Source organism: Ptychodera flava, chromosome 8 (assembly GCF_041260155.1).
Source record: "Ptychodera flava strain L36383 chromosome 8, AS_Pfla_20210202, whole genome shotgun sequence".
NCBI classification, from domain to species: Eukaryota; Metazoa; Hemichordata; class Enteropneusta; family Ptychoderidae; genus Ptychodera; species Ptychodera flava.
Window position 1 is genome coordinate 32,578,494 of NC_091935.1, and position 17,746 is coordinate 32,596,239.

The following is a 17,746-nucleotide window of genomic DNA, read 5'->3' on the forward strand; positions in this document are numbered from 1 at the left end:
TGATCAGGTCTATGTACAGTATCCCTTTTCCTGCGAAGTCCATATTTCACCATCAGGTCAAGATGGTTAAAATTAATGAAACACAACTATATGGTGTATTTTAACGTAATACTGTATATTTGAAGGCTGTTGAAAACATCAATGCTGTAAACTTGATTTTTTTGGACTAAAGATGCTATAACAGACCAAACCAAATGGGTGAAAATACGTCATGTTTCTGAAAAAATCAAAATCTGCTAAACTAAAAGCGGCGATTCCGAGGACCAATTTATTTATTCCGAGCTGCCTGGCCATTACAAATAATTAGGGATCTGAATCACTTTTCTTTCTTGCCATGGATGTGAGTGAGAAATATACGTAATACCAGACTGACAAAAAAAATCGCGCCTTGGAAATGTCGCCACTTATCGCGGAATGAAAATTGTTACATTTCTAGTATCAGGCCATAGTAAATTCTCTGTAATGCATCCATTCACAATTCGGTTCCAGGGCAACTCATACAGAAAATTAAACAATGCCTAGTTAAATGCAATGCATAAGGAAAGATTTGACTTAAAAAAGCGTAGAAGTGATGTGTATTGTAAATGCCGTGTATTTTTCATGAAATCTTTAAAAAGAAAAAGACGTACAACAAAGGACTTAGTTTACTTTGCCGTTTCGGTTCAAGCGAGGTCGCGACCTCAGAGAACGACATTCTGCTAACATTTTACGCGAGAATTTCAGTGGGAAAAACACGCCGGTGCGTTGCCTTATTTTCAGGAATCGATCTAATAGGAATATTTTTGGATGAGTTTGTGTTCTGCAGCTCTCAATGATTTATCTCCTAATATCATGAACGTATGACTTGCACCTGCAGTATGATAGTCGCTCCATGCCGGTATGCCCCCTTCAAGCATTTGATCCAGCGTGACCATGAAAAGTTTCCTAGGACTATAATCGTGTTCACCACAATAAAATTATTTGAAACGGCGTTGAAAACGATTTTGAAAATTGTGCTTTTATCGGCGGTTGAACTAATCTGAAGTGTGAGAAGGGCGAAAATGATATCAAAAAACACACATTTTTTCATGCCCGCAACCCGCAGCCCGCAACCCGCAAAATAGCGCATCCGAATCTCGACTGGCTTTTTAACCTCCCAACGATAAAATGGGAACAAAATAGGCATAACAAACTTTAGGTGATCTGCCGGCTGTGTCGCGTACGGGCCATGTGCAACACATCGTGTTTGTAAATATGTTAATTTCCTGTTTATTTCTTGCATAAGGCACGCCCCACCACTCTTGAACGAGCCGTCACTCACCAGATTACGTCCTCATTATAAAGTATAATCAAGTTGCCCACACATGTACTTTACGGCGCACATGGGTCGCTTCGGACATGGTGCTGACAGCGTCCAATTTTCTTCACATTCTACATTCACGAAGGTTCATTTTTAGACTTTAATGACAATGTCAGATCGGTGTGCCAAAACAATGGCCGTGTCCGTCAAAAAAAATTACCAAGATTTCATGTTTTCGGAGATTCACCATAACACTGATACTGCGGATATGGCCGGATCTGCCTCCCTTGGGAAATATAGTACAGTAAACACAGCGACGTCTGTACACGTGTACAGAAGGCATGGCCAGAGGAATTGGCTAGAGGTCACGGAACTAAAGGTCGTATTTACATATGATCACATTCCCCATTGAGGGCGCACTATACATGCCAATACAAGCTACACAAAAGACAGCTACACAAATGTTGTGCTCTTCAGCTTTATTTGTAACATTGAAAAAGAAAGAAAAACGCTGTAATATTGACTTAAATAGGCACTTATGAGCCCCTGTGTTGAAACATAAAAAGAATACCTGCTTAGGGCCTTTCAAGGAAATCAGTTTGAAAAAAATATAAGGAAATAATAAAGTTTCCATAAATTATAATGTCATCTGAAAAATAACATCACATAAGGGTACCAAACTGAGTTCCATTACATTTCATATGGCACTCTTAAACTGTGTAAAAAGATCAAATTTTGACGTAAACGATTGTAAAAACATATTTCACAAATACTGAGTCACATTTCATTACAATATAAGAACATCATCAATACTTCAACTCATAACCTTTTGTTAATGCTGTTTATTCAAGTATTTACATTCCTCTGCATGTCCACTGCAATGAAATCATCAGTCTAGAATAAACCTAAACTCATGTGTCCTTGCCATTAGACACATACTGACAAATATGCATTCATGCCTACATTTAGGCTTCTTAAGCCTTTACAAAGAAGCTTGAATCTAACTCTGAAACTTGATAGCGAAGAAATCAAAATGTGATTTTAAACTGCCTCCTAATAAAGCCATGTGAGATAAGAAGCTATATCCATCAACATAGTTGAAAATAACCTAAATTAAAATTTCACTCAAGATTAATAATTGAACAGCTTTAACAGTTCAATCACTGATTACTTTTAAGTGAATGTATGTAAAATTAAAGACATTCTCCTTAACAATTAAAGAAAAATACCGCAATTATAGGGTGTCGCTCAAATTTGATCAGAATTGGTATATACCAGTATGGGTTACCAATGATCAACAATAAATGTTGTTTCTATCTGTTCAGTGGAGGAAAATTCTACGTTGATGTTATGACAATGATTTCTGCACAGTACAACCAGAAAAACAACAAGAAATATTTAAACCAGAAAAACAAGAATGACAAAAGTAATTAAAGTCTGAAACTTTAGGTACTGGAGGTCAACTTAAGCAACATGCATAGCAGAAACAAGCCCCTCTTAGTTTGAGTATAGACGGTCTCCCCCCTCTACTGTCTATGGTTTCAGCAGGTCTGTTAATATGTAAAAGTTCATAAACAATGACAGGCAATGACTCAAGATCAGTGGAGTTGGCCTTTTTCTTACTGGCATGCCATCACTCCTCCTGCACATTTGCAGGATTTCACTTTTTCTTACCTCATTTGCACATTTTTGACACTGATGTGTTCATTTGAACAAATTCACATCTCAACCCCTGCATCTACCTGTACACCAAATACTGAGATGGAACACCCAGATGAGTCCTTGAAACTTTCAGGAACCATCAAGATGTGACCCTAAATCTCTCAAGGACTATCCTAATGTGACCTTGAAACTGTTTGATCTATAAAGCTCATTTCCACATTTAACACTGACATACAGAAAGAAACAAGAAAATTATTCAAAACAGCTTAAACACTGTTATACCAAATTCAGTGGACAGATGAATGAACAGTAAAATTATGGACAGCAATCAGTAAAATCACCCTTCGCTATACACCTCAGATAACTCAGATACCTCAAGATCGTCTTCATTCATCAGATTCAATGTCCATCACTGCACGTAAAATGTCGCAGACAATGTGAAGCCTCTCAAGATTCCTGTTCATGTAGATACAGTGTCTTCCAACAATTACTGCTGCTAAAATTCCAGTTCCTGTCAAGTTAATATGAGGATTTGCGTTACTGTCCAAATTCCAGGTATTATTTTACACAAGTTCAGATGATTGTCACTTGTTTAATGATGTAAAAATATTTTGAGCTATAAAAAATAACACAAAACAAATCTGTTGCTTTGGTGAGACTGAAGAAACCTGATGCCATGAATATTACTTAAGCCTTTGCACACTCTAGCTAACTTGACATCTTAAAACTGATATACACTGGGTTAATTGCGTGCAAAAAGACATCAGGGATGGACCATTTGATATGGGGGTGGGGATGGGATGTCTGGAAGATTGATGAGGTACATTTTTATCCGATCCATTGTACATAATTTTTTTCCCACTCTCCCACCTTTTCTTTTTGTCAAACATTCTCTGATTGTTGCTGATTGTTTTTATTGACCTTTTTTTTGAATTTTTTCAAAATCTGCCAGGACCCCCTCCCAGGTGATAAAATAGTCCGCCCCTGTGTATTGACCATCTTTGCATGAGATATACAATGACCAGATGGTAGGAAGTGTGTAAATTTTTTACAACCTTGGTACTCTTAAACATTGAAAACATTTTGGAATATATATAATATTTGTTGGAAACCAAACCTGATGATTTTTTTATCGCATTTCAACACCAATTTCACTGTACCATGTCAAATATCAAATGCTTACCAAATCACAGCCATCCACATTGGAAACATATCAGTGAGAAACAGTGCAGTCTCAAAACATTGAGCAGCTTTCATCGGAAACTCAGCCTTCATTGAGGCATGTTCAACATTTTCATGAAAAATGGTTACACGATTTCAGCTGGCTCCACTACAATGTAAAAAAGAACTCAATGTCTTGCAAAGTATGCATGAAGCATAATAATAAACAGAATACCATGACCTAAGCCAACATGAATTTCGGAACAAGTACATTTGCTCGCCATGTCGACTGTGTAGCACCATAAAACCACAGTACTTGCAGAAGTTTTGAGTGTGAGTTTGAACTTCCAAACAACAACAACACGGGTATGGCACGTAATAAAGTGTATAATTGTCTGAGAATGACCCCCTTTTTTCAACAGTGACCGCTTTTTGAGCTTCCATTGGCCCTCAGACCCGACTGATGCAAAAGTTTGGCAGAACACTGACCCCCCCCCCCATCCCCTTCATAAGTGTTTGTGAACATACATGTAGCCTAATTACTGGCAAGAAAGATGACTTTTTGCAAATTTTATCTTTCACAAAAGATCACACTTACGTTTTAAGGATTACTGAAGGGCTGGTGCACTGGTGGCCTTCTTTAACACGTAATACAGTAAGTCTCTGATGCATCATCTCTGAGTAGAAATCCTGGAAAAGAAAATTTTACAGGAGTCATATATTGGAAGAGTGATCTAAATCACAGTCCCTCTCTGAACGTTCAAATGAAATAGTTTACACCTTATTACATTACAGAAAGTGGAGTTGGATTGTTGTCTATAAAATTAATAATTACAGTATACAAGTACATGTATGGTATGAGAAATGACAAAGTTCTGCAATTATTTATGGAATATTTAGCTACTATAGACTATAGTCTATAGAAGCTATTGGGATGGGTATCCATCCGGCGTCCGTCGTCAGTCTGTATGTATGTATGTATGTATGTATGTATGTATGTATGTATGTAGTATGTATGTATGTATGTATGTATGTATGTATGTATGTATGTATGTATGTATGTATGTATGTATGTATGTATGTATGTATGTCCGTTTGTGAGGCGTCCGTCCACTCAAATATCTTGAGAACCACAGTACTTACTGATTTGATATTTGTTGTGTAGATGAAAATATGATTTTGAGAAACTTTTTTTTAATTTTTTTATACTGTTGAAAATAGGCAAATTAATGCCAAAAAAGGTGTTTTTGGTAAAAAATCTTCTTCTTCATAATCGCTGGTCAGACAGCTTTGTTATTTGGTATACAGGTCCCTAGGGATAACCCAACTTAGATTTGTTCAAATTGTGATGAAATATGCAAATGTGTATTTTTAAGGAATTTTTTTGTCATTTTTGGTCAAATTTGACTTACATCGATGTAATTCTTGTACTGTATAAACCCTATCAATTCACCCAGAAAAAAATAATTAATATGATTTTAAATAATTGAATGAATTAGGAAATCTCCAAAGCCAAAATAATTTTAGTGTGGAATTATCAGAAAGTTCAACTTTTTTTGACAGTTCATAGTGAAATGCTTACCATCTTGGAGGATTAAAACATGTAAACGCAACTTTCCTGAATCCCAACTTTGATATATTCTGAACCACCATTTATGTTATCTAAAAGAAATTTTCTCATAATAGTTTGTCATGATAGGGTGGTCAAATAAATAGAGATAGAGAAAGTTCTAATTTCCATTTATGGTTGACTTGGTAAGGATAAAATAAGATTACTTTTTGAGGGAAAAAATAGAGTGGTCAATTAAAAGAGTGGTCAAAGTGATAGGGTTTTTATGGTAAAGCTTGGCTGTAAGATTCCTTGTGCTATTTATAGCAATTATGCAATCTGTGTAAACAGTGCAATGAAAGTGTAACATGATTCCTTATAATGCTTTGATGACCTTGAACTTCTTAAGTTACAAACATTTGTCTCTTCAGTGTGCTTTCTCTGAGTACGTACAGTCTCAACTTATTCAACAGAACTTACTTACAATGTTAATTTGAAAGTTAAAATGTGCTTGGTTAATAGGATGAAAATACTGATATTAAAAGATAACCAGCTCAAGATTCTTTATAATCTGACAGATATGCTGTTTTATTATGACGTAAATCTTGGCTTTCATAATGATTAAAACTGTCTGTGAGCTTACTTTATGATCCACTTGTAATAACACATACATATACCATTAGTTTTGTAATAAAGGGAAAGCGGCTGCACACATCGCCTACACTATCTTTTCGTTATCTGTGTTTATGTTTGATTTTGTGTGTTTGGCTATTGGTGTAGATATAGCCATGGCGAGACGTAGCCGTAATCTGGATGTCGAATGACAATGTGATTCTTTGGCGCTACGTTTCGAAAACGGTGTGTGGTCTCTTCCTCAGTCGCTTTTTGGAGATTGCTCTCCTTTGATTTATGTTTCACCACAGGGTCCGGCGAGCAATATTCGTCTAGAAATTATGAATATGATCAATAAATGTCTTGTATTAAACTTTTTTTTCATTATACAAGCCTTACCTGTGTCTAGTGTGTGCCTATTACTTTACCCTAGCTATCTGTGGATAGTATTTCAAAGAAAACAGTCTATATCTGTTAATTGCCCTCCCTAATCCCCTTCATTAATTTGTTCTGCCGATCGCCAACGCGGGGGCTTATCGCCCTGACCAAATACCTCGTTAGCAGCTCATAAGGTAGTAGACGGAAAGGGCTGAAACTCTCAGGGTCCGATTTCAAAAAATCTCCATTTTCGAAGGGTTAGGTGACGTAAATTTTCGAAAAAAGTCGGCATCAGCTTTGTACTTAAGCAAGCAAGAACGCTGACTAGTTATTTTCAGGATTCCAATGGTCGAAGACGGAGTACAACGATCGAGTGGTTCTACCAGTCGATGGCATGAGGATGGGAGTAACGCCGGAAGACGGAAGTTGCGACCTTTGACACTATGCTGGCTCATATCTTGTTTACGGGAGCGAGCAAATGGACAAGTTGTAAACAAAATTTGCATACTTCCACAAAAGCTTCGCTTAGTGTCAAGGTCGATTGATATACTATCAGTAAGTCTCCCCACTGTGTTTTAATGCATTAAAATACTCCGGCATCAAAGTTGGGATGTTAAGTTCGTTCAAATTTCCCAGGCTTTCATTGGTAGACGCAACTAAAACTCTAATAAGCCACAAACACTAAAAACACCGTGTGAAGTAATTGCAGTGTTTGCCCCATGTGTGCAAAGTCGGGTTGATTAAATCATGATTAAATCTAGTGAACATTTCTGAAAAACACGAATGTTTCTCGGATCGAAATGAATTCGTCTGTCTGTTTATGATTTGTCCAAAGACAGCGTAGTGGACGACCAGTTCCACTGCCAATGGCTAGACAGTGATGCCGCGCCTACTCGTGTCTGATCCGCACAACAGAAAGGATCGCGTTGAATTTTCTAGCCGCAGGCTCCAGTTGGCAACAAGTAAATTGCTTTGTAGAGATTTATCGTGAAGGAAAGACAACGGGTGTGAGAATGAACACGAATAGAAAACCAATACTATCACTAGGAAAATTCTCATGTCAATGAAAGCAACTCGGATCTACAAGTTACGCATTTGACATGCCTTCTTTTCGTTGTCGATGTTATGAAACACAAAACTTTTTCTTTTGAATCTTTGCAAGTCCCCCACCTTTCTAACATGTCAACTGTCTGATGTGACCCAAGTAAAATTATTGTAGCTGGAGACATATTTTGGTGAAAATACATTGATTTGTCTGAGATTTTGCTGTGACATCATCGTAAAATAAATGATCAGCAGCGTTCTTTGTGGCGATGGAATAACCACAATTTCGTGGTTAGTTGCCACATTCAATAACTTTCCTATTTTAAAGTATATCCGACAGGTGCACGTGATACACCACGAGAGAGAGAGAGGGAGAGAGAGGGGGGGAGAGATTGTATCCAAAAAGCCGACTATGCTTGTCTTTGTAGTGACTCTCTAGGTTCGTTTATTTTTTGCCTGTTGTTTTTTGCTTTTCTTTGCAATTTCGCTGGTTTAATTGCTTGTGTTACAGATTCATTGACATTCCTGGATCTTTGCGTTGTTTATTATGTTCACTCCTTTGGATAAATGTAACGGAGATCGGTTTCGAATCAAGTATTACGCAAAGAAATGTTTGATTTATATAAGTGATGAACCTTTGAATAAAAAAACGAGAATATTTTGATCCACTATGACTTTCCCCATTGATCCGGCTCAAAAGTCAAGTAGTAAACCCAGCGATGACTCGTGGAATGATGGATGTTGCTGTTTACTTCGGGAAGTGTTTTTGAAATGTTACGAAATTCTATCGGGGAATTAGTAGTTTATACTGAATGCTATATTTTTACGACCATGGTTTATTGTACAAAGGCAAAGGAAGGCATTACAAAACAGAATAGCAGCCTTAATTTCGTTTTAATTCAATTAAATTTCCGTTACCGTTTGCGCGACATCTCCGTCATAAGATCGTCATTGGTCTGTACGTGGTCTGTACACGGTCCTGCCGGCGAGACCGTGGTCTGAATACACGGAGGTAGAAAGAAAGAGGGACCTCCATGGTCTGTACAATGACCGACGTAGAGAAAGGAGCTACACTTGCCTAAGTCTGACGCATCTATGGCATTTAGATATCAAAACAGAGTAGTAGAATTACAGGACTTGAATTCAGCAGACTGTCGCGTTAGTTGTGAGGTGGTCGAGAGATAGGAGCAACACGTACATGTCACGTAGATCGTGGAGTAGCGTTAGGAAAGCCATGCTATAGCGTCCGCCCGAGAAACTCCAAACGACCAGGGCCAGTTCATAATCTTGGAGTAACATATCACACCTGTATGCTTCATAATCAGTTGATTTTCTCTCACAATGACAAGGAAAGTACTTCATTTGGCCTCAATTTTATTAGACATCACGGGACACTATATGTCTTCCTGACTCCAATATGTCCGTATCCATTACTTTACAAGAAAATTCAAAGCGGACACCGTCGCTGCTGAACTACTTAGAAGATTACGTAATGGCGTTCGCGCATACATGCATACCTAATAGTATACGTTGTTTATTCCTGTTTATCTATGCATACATGCATAAATTAAGTGTCTAGGTACTTTACTCCCATCCTCTTGCCACGGACCCTGAGAGTTTCAGCCCTTTCCGTCTACTACCTTATGAGCTGCTAACGAGGTATTTGGTCAGGGCGATAAGCCCCCACGTTGGCGATCGGCAGAACAAATTAATGAAGGGGATTAGGGAGGGCAATTAACAGATATAGACTGTTTTCTTTGAAATACTATCCACAGATAGCTAGGGTAAAGTAATAGGCACACACTAGACACAGGTACGGCTTGTGTAATGAAAAAAAAGTTTAATACAAGACATTTATTGATCATATTCATAATTTCTAGACGAATATTGCTCGCCGGACCCTGTGGTTTCACTGTTCGTGTTTGTCATTATTGTCAGTGTTTTGTTGGTCCAGCAGGGAGGCTAGAATACTTATGTTCGGGTCAGTTTGTTGTGTTTCATTCTGTTCGGTCGTTTCTCCAAGATTGTATACTTGTGCATTTATGAGTGTGTCGCCAATGTTTGGATTTCTTTTGTAAGCGATGATCGATTTCATGGTGAATAAATGATTTAGTGTTTGGTCTTTTTCTATTTCTTCCCAGTTCTTCAGGAGTGCTTGTTTGATGATTTTTGTTTTGATGTGGGGACTATAATTGGTAGAAAATATCAATTTATTTGTGTTGTTGTTGTTGTGCGTTTGTTTGTGATTTAAATGTGTTCTGACGTGTTGCGTAATTTGTTTCCGCATTGATGTTTGATATTTCTTGTTGTGGATATTCTCTCAGTAGTAGCTTTTCATTAAATGTTTTGACTTTGTTGTTGAAGTCCTCTTCATTGTTACATGTCCTCATGTACCTTAATGTTTCGCCTTTGATCAGGCCCTTGAAGGTTGATTTTGGATGACCTGTTGAGTATGTATGTATGTATGTAACATTTATGTATGTATATTTGCATGTATGTATGTATGTATGTATGTATGTATGTATGTATGTATGTATGTATGTATGTATGTATGTATGTATGTATGTATGTATGTATGTATGTATGTATGTATGTATGTATGTATGTATGTATGTATGTATGTATGTATGTATGTATGTATGTATGTATGTATGTATGTATGTATGTATGTATGTATGTATGTATGTATGTATGTATGTATGTATGTATGTATGCATATTTGCATGTAGTATGTATGTATGTATGTATGTATGTATGTATGTATGCTTTTTCCATGTTCTTTGTGACAATTTTTCTCATGTCGGCAAGCCTTTCTCGCATCGTTATTACGCATAGCGCTAAGTTTTCCTCCTGTGAACTTTTCTCAGTCCACTGATCCTTGATCACAGCAAGTGGTCCTCTTATACTTGGACCATACATTAGCTTGAAAGATGAGAAACCGGTACTCGCTTGTGGTACTTCTCTATACTCAAAAAGAAGGTACGGCAAATATCGGTCCCACTCCTTTGGGTCTTCCGCTACGAAACGTTGTAACATGGCCTTGAGCGTTCTGTTAAAACGTTCCGTTAAAACGTTCCGTTAAAACTTTCCGTTAATCCATTGCATTGTGCTCGATATGGGGACGTTCGAATTTTTGAGATCTTCAACTTTGCACACATATCAGTCATAAGGCGTGACATGAAGTTTGTACCCTGATCTGTCAAAATTTCACCAGGTAGTCCCATCCGACTAAAAACTTCGATCAACGCTTCCTGGTCTGGCATAGCCAAAGCCCCTGGATACCGAGTTGCATAATCCACGATGACTAAAATAAACTTATTTCCGCATCGAGTTCTTTTCAAGGGACCCACAATATCCATTGCAATTAACTCAAACGGTATATTTATAATAGACATCGAAATAAGAGGCGCTCTTTCTCAGACGCTCTCCGTCTTGCAGATTTTTGACATGGACTACAAGTCCTGCAGTATTCTGCAACATCCTTAAAAATACCGGGCCAATAATAGTATTGTAGCAGCCTTTGTTTAGTCTTTTCAATGCCAAGGTGTCCTGACAGAGGTATGTCATGTGACACTCTTAGCAATGCATTGCGACATTCCGCCGGTACTACAATTTGTCTAACTTCATGCACCTTATGTGAAGAAATCCACTTACGATACAATAATTTCTCTTGCCAGAAAAATCCAGTTTGATTTTCCGACGATTGATTTGCATCTGCATGCTCTCGCACCTTTGCAAGAGTAAGATCGGCCGATTGAAGTTCTCTTAACTTATCCCGATCTAATCTTAATATTTCAGCATATTCCTGCTGACATTTTAATCCAGTGGAAATATTCTTGGACACTTTTGAAGTGACGTCATCACTTTCCTCGTCATCACTGATGTCACTCAGATCTGATGAAGTCTCATCAAACGGCTCGTCAAGGGCTGATGCATCATGGGAGGTATCATTACACTCACTCTCACTGTTTACATCATCCGCTTTCCAATCGTTTAAATTGTCCTCATCAAACAATCTAGAGATACCCAGTGAATCATCGAGTTCGTCACGTGACCCAATTACCTCTTGGATTTCATTGACATCGTCAATGTGTTTTGAAGCATTGTTACTTCCATCAGATGATTCTACTTCCTCATCGAAGTCATCATCACTTTCTTCTGCTTCACTGAGAGTCTGTAATTCCTCAACAGGTATTGCTCTTACGCCAGACGCCAATTCATTTTGCTTAACTATAGCCTCACACTCGTCCTGCGCTTTCTTTTGACGTCTTGTGACCACTAACGCACGGCGATCCTGCAAGGCAAGCGCGTCCTCACCTAACAGAACGTCCTTAGGTATACCTTTCCATACCCCCATACGTAAAGGTCCAGTGAAAATTTCACTTTCGATGTGGGCTTTGACAACAGGCGCCTCGTGCACTGTTTCGTCTGCAAAACTAATATTGCAAGTCTCTCCAGGCAAATAGTTAGATTGTTGTACGACCTCTGGCTTTATCAAAGTTTGACAACAACCCGTGTCCCTCTGTATACTCACTGGTTTACCGTCTAAACACCCAAAGTAAGTATTTCTCCCAAGTAGATAGTCATTACCAAATTCAGCCCAAATATCATAGCCTTTGTCATCCTGACTTTTGACATGGCCAATGACCTTTGTCTTTGCTGAACCTGCATTTTTATCAGACTTTTGTTCGGGACAATTTCTTGCCAAATGACCAGTTTTCCCACAAGTATAACATGCAGCTGAGGGCTTTGACTTCTCACCACTCTGGGATGAGTTATCAAACTTCTTTCCCTCACCCTTTTGCTGCTTATGTTTATTGTTAAAACTTTTGAAACCCCGCTTCCGCTCAGTCTGATCACTAGCAGTGCCAGAATGTGCAGATTTATAAGTCTCACCAAGTTTTACCAACTCCTTATAGTTTTCAGGATCTCTTTCCTTCAAATATGTTTGCATTTGCTTGGGCACGCCTTCAACTAATTGCTCCATTATAAATAGTTCACGTACCCGTTCATATTTTTCTTCACCACTTAAAGACGGAACCCCACTTGTTTCCATCCAGCGGTCAAAAGTATCGGCAACAATATCACCCCACATACAGAATGTCTCTTCATCTGTATGTTTGCAAGCTCTGAATTTAACTCTGTATGACTCTCTGGTGAGCTCATACTTCCTAAGTATAGCAACTTTGACCTTATCATAATCTAGGGCATCGTCTTCTCTCAACCTAGAATATGCCTCCTGGGCCTTACCTAAAAGAGTAGGACTAATTTCTTTGGCCAAATCCTCTTAGGCGAACTGTACGTTCGAGCTGGCCTCTCGAATGTACGCAAATGTGTGTCCACATTGTCACCTTCCTTGAACTGAGGGAGCTTAGCAGTCCAATCATTGAACTCAGGATCCGTATCATGCGAATTTGTTTTCGCTTTTATCTCTAATTCTTTCATTTTCAAATCATGTTCGCGCTGTTTCCTTTCTGCTTTTAGTTCAATTTCTCGTTTTGCTTTTTCCAGCTCATATCTTTGTTTTTCTGCATCCAGACGCATGCGTTCTCTCTCTAAATGCTGCGTGTGATTTGCCTGCTCTTGTTTATACAGATTCAATTTGAGCTGAAGAATTTCTTTTTGATGCAACAGGTTTTCAGCTAATTCTTTTCCACTTAAACCACTTGTTGCGCCATAATCATCGACAGGCTCTTTTTTTAACTTTAGGGTCTTGGCTTTCTGTCATACTGGGAAAGTATACTTCACCCTCCGTATCGGACATACTCATTCATTCACTAGCACACGGCTGTAGTAAGAGATATGCACTTACCTGGTCACCCCTAGAATGTAATGGTATCAACCACAGAGTGTGTTGACCCCACCCAGTCAGTGTAAATTTCTTAATTGAATGCAACTGAATGATAGTGTTTCCCACGGCTTCTTATCTTTGTTTTTCACTGCTAATGAAAAGATACTCACAGAAATGCAAATTTCTTGAATACGATTTGCACAGGTACTTAGTTAAGGAGCGTTCACCCCAGAAAAACAACCTATCTTTAGATCGTTAAGACTTTGTTTCATAAGTGTTTATCTTAGTACTTACAGTCTTTTGTGTCAATGGGTGTGTCTTCCCGCGTATACTGAAAGATTAATTAAACACTGAAACAAAATATTGTGAAAATTCTCTGCACACAGAAATTTTCGAGAAATTTCAAAGTCATAAAAAAGCAAGTCCGGTTGCTTCATTGACAGTGTCCACGGCAAGGTTCAATTAAGTTCACTTCACACAAAAGTTCTTTTGTCTTCTTTAATTGTCCCCCGTCTTCTGTGAACTTGCTTCTGCTGGCTTATGGTTGAGTTCTCTTCAAGGTTGACACTGCTCACAAAATCCAACTTCTCGTCTCTGGTTTATCAGCTGCGTCCACACGGCGACGTCTGCACCAGTATTTAAGTTGATCAGCAAATTCAGTTCTGCTGGGCTATCTCAGGTATTGGAGATTCTGCTATGCATTACCGCGCTAATGCATACATGACAACAGTCTCCCACTGCAGATAACTTTCCAAAGTTCCGGCAGATATTTAACTTGCTGCTTGTAGCCAAGTCAGGTTACAACACACATAGAAGTCGTTCGTTCCGAGTCTCTCAGCTTTTAGTAGCACAGAGTTATTTGTCAAAATTCCGAGTGTGCCTTACACACGGCTTATAGTGTCTTTAAAGTACTCACGGGTTAAGCTTTCTACAACCAGGTTTCCTCCAAGTCCGTCTTGAGAATGTGAGTTAGAATCCCAACCGCTGGCTCCAATGTGATATAACCGAGGTAACGTTGGTATTGTCGGTTATGTGGTAGCGTGTCGGGGCCAGCAAGGCTAGTATTCCAATGATGAAGGGATGTAAAGACGACTGGAAATAGCGAGTACAATATAATCTAAGATGCTACTTTATTACACTAAGCTCTAAGCTACGTACATAGAGTGATGGTAAGCTGGAGACTGACTTGAGTACACGTGGGCCAAGAGAGATATACATGCCCTCATGAATAGTAATGACAGCTCATGAATAATAATCACATGACACTACGTCACAATGTATGTATGTATGTATGTATGTATGTATGTATGTATGTATGTATGTATGTATGTATGTATGTAGTATGTATGTTATGTATGTATGTATGTATGTATGCATGCATGCATGCATGCATGCATGCATGCATGCATGCATGCATGCATGCATGCATGCATGCATGCATGCATGCATGCATGCATGCATGCATGTATGTATGTATGTATGTATGTATGTATGTATGTATGTATGTATGTATGTATGTATGTATGTATGTATGTATGTGTATGTATGTATGTATGTATGCATCTATGTTGGTAGCGAGGGAGGGAGGTAGGGAGGGAGGAAAGAGTGCCTGTCTATCTATCTATCTATCAGTCTATCTGTCTGTCTGTCTGTCTATCTATCTTTCTATTGCTGTTATCATTTAGTGATAATGGCAGATATTTGGCAGGTATAACCATAAGGATAGCAAGTCAAATTTAGCTTAATCGTAGTATTGCAGAGCAACTTATTCAAGCTCGTTGGCTAGACAAATTTTAGCATTGGAGAAAACACAACCGTGGCTCAGTAGATATGAATGTCACCATTTACATACAAGGAAAAGTGGCAAGTCTGTCTATAGAGCTTTATTTTGCCCTCGTATATTAAAATAAATTATCGTTCAGTGTTTTAATTTGCTGCTTCCCGTCAGTGTTTATTAGTCCCCTTGACGAAGTCTGAGGGGACTTATGGATTGGGTTCCGTCCGTTCATCTGTCCACGAAGATATCTCTGACATGTCTGGGCCAATTTCTTTTAAACTTGGTACAAGAATAATGCACTATGACATACATATGTACGTCCATTATTTTGGTGTGGCACGCATAATTAGTACTAATCTGCATAATTAGTGATTTTTGAAGATAGAGCTCTGTTTCTTTAGAGATAGCACCAATTTGACGAAACTTTGTACAAATGTCGGTCACACACAGGTCTAATGGCACATAAAGACATTTGTCAGTATTGTTTCAATTAATTGCTAATTTGCATAAATTATGAATTTTCATAATTCCACTAATATTTCGAAAATACTGACTCAAATTTAATGAAACGTCTTACAGATGTATACATAACAGATTTTGTTTTATTTCAATAGCAAATTTGACGAAACTTGGTAAAGATGTTGGTCTCAAAGTGTTGTAATAGCTCACAAAGACATACAGCAGTCTTTTGTCAATTAATTGCTAATTTGCATATTTAATGAACTTTCATAATTAGTGTGCCATGTCAAGTAATATTGCAACAAATTTGATGAAACTAGGTACAGATGTTGATCTCAAAGTGTTGTAGTAGCATGCAAAGACATTAATCATTTTGTCGTGAATTACATTATTGATTTATATTTTATTGCAACGTGTTATTATTGTTGTTATTCAGTAATTTCAAGTTCAAACCTGTTGTGTTCTAGTATTACACATGTTCCTGTGGGAAAAACACAAACTTTATGGACCAGGTCATTCTAGCCAATCACAACGCAGCCAACAGAAAACAACATTCTTGCAATAAATGATAACAAATAAATATATAAATAATAAACAAATAAAAATAACATATGTTCAAGCTTTACTACTTGTAACACCTACAGCTACTTTTCAGTATTGTGTTGTGTTGATGTTCAGTTATTATGCTGTGTGTTGTGTGTTTAGTTTGAATACCCTGAAAACAAAAGACATTTGGAGGACATTTTTGACAGATTCCTGCACAACCCAAAAGATAAGTGTTTTTATGAGCAAATTCCAACTAAAGAAACTAAAGAAAGGGCAGCTACCTGGCCTTTACGCGTCACTGTCGCAGTGTACAGGAGCTGACCATGCAGTATATGAAATTGCCGTGATTTTAATCCAAATCAGTGACCAGCTATTACGTTACCGGGAAGCAGTGGTAATCATGTATGTATATCAATCAGCTTTGCCATAGTCTGATAACAAGAAATCGATTTGACGTTCTTGCGAACCTTACAGGGAAACTTTTCCGGAAAACGTACGCGATGTTGTTAGAATCACAGTTAGAATAGTTTCCACAAAGTGCTACACAACAAGCACTCGTGGGTCGTACCCTTTCCGCATTGTAATCAAACAGCGTTATCAACGGTCTGTCAGTGGGTAACGACGAACGAAAGAAACTCAAACTGCTGACGTTGATGTCCAGTGACAGGCTAATGACTAGCATTAAAAAATTCAAACATTTAGACAATCAGCTTTTTCTAACAATCAAGGCATTGATTCAAGTAATTAATGTTTTTGTGATGAGTAGGGCAATAAAATAGATTACAAACAATCGAAAAATAAAAACAACAAATGAAAATCCGCTGTCTCCTGTGTCAGGAAAGAACACAGCTCGATCTATTTGGTATGAATGAACACGAGTTTACAATGTCTCACATTCAGAGGATATTCTTGGATAATCATAGTTTGTCAGATGATCGCTTTATTAGTCCTTTGGGCCTTTGGCCCAAAGTACTAATGTGATGACGCGGCCTCTGTTTTGCATACAGTGGGCCGTATGCTGTGGACGCAGGTATCTCAGAAACGCTTCAGTAACTTTTTCTGAAATTTGGTCTGGTGGTCACTTTGGCATGTATCTCAAACGGTCTGTTTTCTTTTTTTGATTGAATCATTTTAAAGTCACTTTTGAGCTTTTTTGTGAAAACCACTATTTCAATTTTTCCTCAAAACCACTAATTTGATTATTGTGATATTTGGCATGGGTGTTCGTATAGTTGAAATGCCGTCAGAAATGTTCAAAATTTGGTGATACATGCCTTGTATTATTTTTAAACAATATTTTTATCCATTTTTATTTTATATTTACTTGATTTTGACTCGCTTTCGTTAAAGCTACCGTCTGCGCATGCGCACAACTCTAGGACAAAATCTGAGTTGAAGAATCGAATCGGACGCCATCTTGTTTCTCGGTCTGGGAACAGTTTTTACTTTGTGAACGTTTCACTGTGTATTTTAACATGTTCTATAGTT

General features: G+C 38.0%; 1 protein-coding gene and 1 long non-coding RNA gene across 2 annotated transcripts in view; both read right to left on the bottom strand.

Annotated features, from left to right (window-relative positions):
• Positions 1-17,746, bottom strand: part of LOC139138075 (interleukin-12 receptor subunit beta-2-like) — a 277,102-nt gene that overhangs the window by 53,624 nt on the left and 205,732 nt on the right. The gene's annotated exons all lie outside the window — the stretch shown is intronic.
• On the bottom strand, positions 1,194-14,746 carry LOC139139107 (uncharacterized). Its single transcript, XR_011553726.1, has 3 exons — positions 13,771-14,746; positions 4,701-4,792; positions 1,194-3,452 (listed from the first exon to the last, which is right to left on the bottom strand). It is a non-coding gene; the product is annotated as an uncharacterized lncRNA (long non-coding RNA).